The sequence below is a fragment of the Hippoglossus hippoglossus genome, chromosome 15, assembly GCF_009819705.1.
Source record: "Hippoglossus hippoglossus isolate fHipHip1 chromosome 15, fHipHip1.pri, whole genome shotgun sequence".
NCBI lineage: Eukaryota > Metazoa > Chordata > Actinopteri > Pleuronectiformes > Pleuronectidae > Hippoglossus > Hippoglossus hippoglossus.
Genome location: NC_047165.1, coordinates 10574799 through 10580798, shown reverse-complemented (window position 1 = coordinate 10580798; position 6000 = coordinate 10574799).

Sequence of the window (6000 nt, the reverse complement as noted above, 5' to 3'; positions counted from 1 at the left end):
CTTCATGACGGCGAAAAGTGCTGATCCAACACTTGCTGTGAAGAGGAGCCTCTTGAAAAGGCACCAAGGAGCTCGGCCATTCCCTGGACAGACACACACTCACACTCACACTCTCACACTATCTCACACTCACACACTCACTGCTCGAGATAAACAGGTTTTCTTAATGTCTCCTCTCTGGCGGAGTTTCTTTCAGAGGGCTGAGAGGCAAACAGGCCCCGGTGAAAGACTCACTCCCCATTAGTGGAGGTAAATGGCTCTTCTGTGAGCAACCGGTTAAAGCAGGGTGGGATAAAGGGCCTCTCCACACACTCCTTCAGCCAGATTAGAGAGGTGACTCTTGTCTCGAGCATGTTAAGTGTTTATACGCACACGGGGATCGGTCTACCGTAGGAAACCGCAGCATTGTCACTTTTACATTTATCATCAGGGACTCAGCAGTGGAACAGCTCATACTGATGTAATTCAAACTATTTAAATCATGTTTCTTATGACCTGTCATCCTGCTTGAATATTATTAAACTATTGCTTTAGAAGTAAATGTTAGAAGAATTAAGTTTAATAACATGCAGCTCTCTGTTTGACACTTGACAAAACTAGAACGGAACCATTTGCATTTTTATTTGGATCTGCACCAAATTACACACACTCATAAATATCAGTCGTCCAAACATGCCTGATTTTAAATCCATGAATATTCTCTGAGATATCAGGAAAATTAACATCTCTCAATGTTAAAGACATTTTAAAAAATTTTGATCCACCCCCTGATCCAGATCTGCACAAATTCGAATGGTTCTTCCGTGGCCTATACCTCATCCTTTCACCAAGTTTCATGATAAGTTGTCCACTAGTTTTCGTGTGATCTTAATTACAAACAAACAAACCAACAAACTCTTATATATAAGCTCCTTGGTGTTGGTAATTATTCTTGTAAAACATGGGAATAGATGGATTTCAAAACAGAAGAATGATTTTGATTGTTTAGTTAATATATTTTTTATTTATATATCTATGTTGTAACTTTAAAAACATACTATTTATAAAAAAAAAACGTTCCAAAATATTACAATACATATTTTTCCACTCCACGTTTTCCACTCAAACTCTTCCTTACTTCTTGAGAGAGGTTTAAAAAAATGGAAGGCTCATTGCTTCCTTGCCAGCGACCAGCCCCTGATTGCATTTCAGCCGAGAAGTAAATACTACATGCTCAGTTACCAGGTGAAATCAAGCAGGCAGATGTGTCTGCAGCCTCAGTAGACACTCGCTGGACCCTGCCTCTTGTCTACCTGTGCCACAGAGTTTCCAGCCAAGTCAGCTGCCGGTGATCCATGTTGAGAGAGAGACAGCGAAAGAGAGAGAGGGTGCACTTTGCTGACTTTTTAAGAAACTTCAGATCTATGGCGAGGAATTTTTTGCGACTCATGGGGCCATATTTTCCGTGACAAACCCCACCTCTTTTAATCAATAAAATCTAAGTAATAGATTTCTACCAACTCTCTGCAGAATCCATCGGGCCTGTTTGTTATGAAGCGTGCACAGAGGAGGAGAGCAGCAGAGGTATGTTTGCCAGAGAAGGGGTGAGAATACAATAGCCCTCCTTCCAAGGGTCTGTAACCATAGACTCTAATAAAGTCACTGGCTGCAAATAAAGAGCCGCCGCTCGGCTCATCTTACAACAACAAGGACGCCATTATATGACTCGGCTCTGTTTTGAAGCTCTCTCTCTCACCACACGTTGGAGAGCATCACACAGAGCACAGTGCACATCTAATATTGATGATCCACTAATATCATATTTTATTTGATCATTTCTAAGAAAGTCTGATGATTAGGTTTTATGTGACCCTAGTTTAAAAGTTTGATGTACTATGTGTAAAGTTTCGGAATGACTGTGTGAACACATATCAATTATTTATCAATATACTGGCAGATATTGACCAAAATAACATAGAATTATAATTTTTGCCTTAATTATGATTAACCAACGTTTTGAGATTGTTTTATCTAATTTAACAAAAAAAATTGTTTTATTAAATCGAAAAATGCTTGCATGTCCTTTCATTGGATATTTATATTTTAAAATTTAACATTTAAAAGATCATGCTGTGTAAGACCGACCATCTGACTTGTTCATCTCCATAGTAACAGCTTGTCAGGACATTGTAAAGAAATTGATTATTGATATGAAAAAACATATCTAAAGAAACAAGATTACATACATGCTAACCTGCAGGATATTTAAAATTTGGTTAAATTGTTAGGGCACCAGTGAAGTTGGGTTTCTCTTAATGGTCTTCACATTATACTGCAGCTATTAGAAACTGATTTAATTTAAAGTTAAACACAATAATTTGAGTTAAAACACGATAATGAGATTTCCTGGATTTTCCTTTTAAATAACAACTTTCCCTCATACACTCTTGCATCCAGCCAAACTTTGAAAGGAGCATCGCTTTGCAAATTTCAGGCCTCCCTGTTGCTACAGGTTGCGACCCCGCTTTTTGTTTTTTCCCGGGGCTGCTGGGTTAATGAAGTAACAACAAACTGGGCCTGCGGCTAATTTGGAGTGGCACTTCCTGGCCCCTCCAGTCTCCTCTGCGAAAAGACGTATTTCATTTTCTCTTATCTCTGCCTCGGTCATGTGGCTTTCCGCATGGACGCCCATGTCTCCCCCCGTTGTACGACTAATGGAAACTTTGTTAATGTCATTAATCTGCAGACCGGGACATGAACCAAACACGTTTAACCTCTCTGGGCTGATCTCTGCCACAGAAGCTGTAGTGACTGTCCGCACACTCTGTACTTGTGGCTCAGTGTGACGTGTAACAATGCAAGAGTCTCTTGTCCACGTCAATTTAAGCCCTGGTAAAGCCATTCGAAACTATGATGGGACATGTAACCCAACAACGCCTTGTATTAAATGCTCTAATATGTGTTTCAATTGGTTTTTTTATATATATTAAGAAATAATATAAGATGGATGCTTCCCGAGAAGATCCCTGCATCCCTCTGTTTACACTGAATTTCTTTCTTTTCTAATCAGCCTCACATGATTGAACAGGAGTCTATAGTTGACAGCACTCTCACTTCCACCATGCACATTTAAACAATGGTAATGTCAAAAGACTCTTTAATGACTAATCAGGTGGCTGTGATTCATGCCTCATTCATGCTTTCTCCACACATTCCAGCAACTCCATGAATGGACACTCTCAGCCACACATGTCATATACTTTCATTCATAAAGAAGAAAACAGGAGAGGGGGGGGGGGCAAGGTTGAAAAAAATAAAGGAATCTGTCTGGTAGGATGGGTAACCCAGGGGACATTTTCTTTTGTGTGGCGCTCAGCTTACGGGGCCAAATGCCAGCAGGCTTACCTCCGCACTGTCTGTCTGTGTGTGTCCCCTTTCCTTTGCACACAGTAATTAGGAGGATCTTAATGGAGAGAGGGTTTATTAGTGTCGGAGGAAGGCTTTAAACGTCACTTTAATTAAGGGGGATTCGGCAGACAGCTTGTGTGGCGATGTCACCCGTTTTGTAAAATCCTTGTTTGGGCACAACAGGAAAATAGAAGTGGTTCTTTAAGAAGGAACTGAGGAAAAAAAAAAGTTTTTTCCAGAGGAAGGCTGTCTAGACCTGTGGTCAGAGAGAGAATAGATAGTCTGACCCTGGCTGAGCATTAGGACGACGGTCATTATCTGCCAAGAAATTCCACGTGTGCACACGGGGAGCATCAAACACCACCACCCTCCTCTTCCTCCTCCCCCAGAAAATAATCAGCCAAATAAACCGTCACCCCTCTGCAACTGTTCCATTCAAAGATAACCTTGCTGCAAAAAATTTGGGGGGATTAATTTATTCTCAGCATATCCTATGGCCATTCATGCAGGATATAAAATCCTAGATTATTTCCTGCTTGGTTAACCCGCATCCGGCCAGTCCCTCTCACAAAGCCATTCTAATGTTGCCATTAGTTATGCTCCTCTGGTGGCCAAAAGATTGATCCTGGAGACTTGAATCCAATAAATGTGTACATGAATGGCAGAGGGAGATAACACGCTTTCTCACAGATAGAGCCCGGGTCTGATCAGTGCAGAAACATGATAGGAAAAAGATAATTATTGATACGATATTTGAAATAACATGAATTTTAAATTCAGCCCTTTTTTGCCTTTTCCTTTTTTTGTTATCTTGTAGTTAATATGTTATTAACACATTTCAGATTTTAGATAAAAACACCTCGAGCCACTGACAATTTAAAATTAGAAGGCTGGAATTGTTATATTTGGTAAAACATTTAACTTGTTCTGTAGCTCTGACAGATTCAATAGAAGTAAAACAATAGGGAAACTTTCAAGTCAAAACCCCCAAAAAGCAGGAAACTACCATCCCAACGACCACTGGAGAGCATGTACTCACTCATAAAGCTTGTGTTGTCGCAGACATCATGAGGCCATAAAAGTTGAGTCTTCCACAATAACTGCAGCTGCTGGGAGCCTACGGAGGGGATCTGATAACGGGCCCGAGGGGAAACGACAACGTGCTCAGGGACCAGAGATTGTCTGGAAGACAGATAAGAAGACACAGGAACAGGTTATCAGCTAGTTTATGAGGTGTCACTCTGCTCAAACACTCACCTGTGCGGCAGGAAAAATCACAGAATCACAACAGGCGTCCCATTGATTCATGCAGGGATCTTACTGTCGTGGGCCATTTCAATGTAGAGATGTTTTTACACCTTTTAAACCAGGTCTTATGCACAATGTTTAGATTGTTTTATAAAGGCTTTACAAAAGAATAGCATGGGTTTGATGTTTTTTTCAATGTTTAAGTTTGTGTGCATATTTTTATGCAGCAATGAAAACTGACATACTCTCAGACACATGGTTTAGGTAACATGCACATAAAATCACATAATGTTACATGGACAGGATTTATAGGTTTTCTGTTGTTTCACTAATGCAGCAAAAGCTTTTCCTGTCGTATCTGGTCCCTAAAACCACAGACAAACAAAAAATAATGGAAATATCTATTTAAATCTTGATTTAAAGCATCTGAATGCAACCGATCTATTCAATTAATTGTTTTAGATAGGATCATGCTGTTTTGGCATGGACAGAAATTATAGGTGAGTGAGCTGCTTGACTGAGACAAATGGCGGCTGACCTGTGGTACATGGAGGTGACATGCCTTGTGGCAGACAGGTGCTCTCAAGACACTTCCTGTGTAGGTGGAAGACGCCGGCATCATTGCACCCCGGGCCATAAAAAAAAAAGACACAATGTAGAGAATTTGTTTTCAAAATATTTTTCTTGGAACAAGACACCAACCTTTTATCCTCATCACTTCCTATCGCACTTGTTTAAAGCATTTAGTTGCTTTATATTAAAAAATACGCCGACTGCCTCTTTAACTTGGAGACTGGAAATGTAGGTATTTTATTTTTAGTACAAAAAGAAATTGGATTTTCAACAATCGAATCATTCTGAGTAATAAAAGAAAATGCAGATTCTCTTTTCCAGTGACTTCTTCCATATCTGATAACAATCACCACATCGTGAATAATTAAAGACTAATTTTTTAAAGAATTTTTTTGCAGCTTGTCATTATGACCAACAAATGTTCAGTCAGTGAGATTTCTTTAAAAACTTTATTTTGTCACACCACTCACACTGCATTATAGTTTACACGTTACATTATATAAGACATGCCTGAATGTGCGGAACACAATGACACTAAATCAGAGAGAAACGTTTCCTTCAAAAACAAAAACACAAACACAGCCGCGCTGCAGACTGCTCGACTGCATGGGCACATTCTCCAGATTCTTTTTTTAATCATTATTCTTTCACCCACATAAATGATCAAGACAATTGACAATCTCAGCCTAAAGAAGAGAGGGAGCCCACAAAAGGGAGTCTGACAGCCATTTCCACAACAGATGTTTCTACAGAGGGGTGTCTTCTCTCCACTGAGCAGTCTCACACATGAGA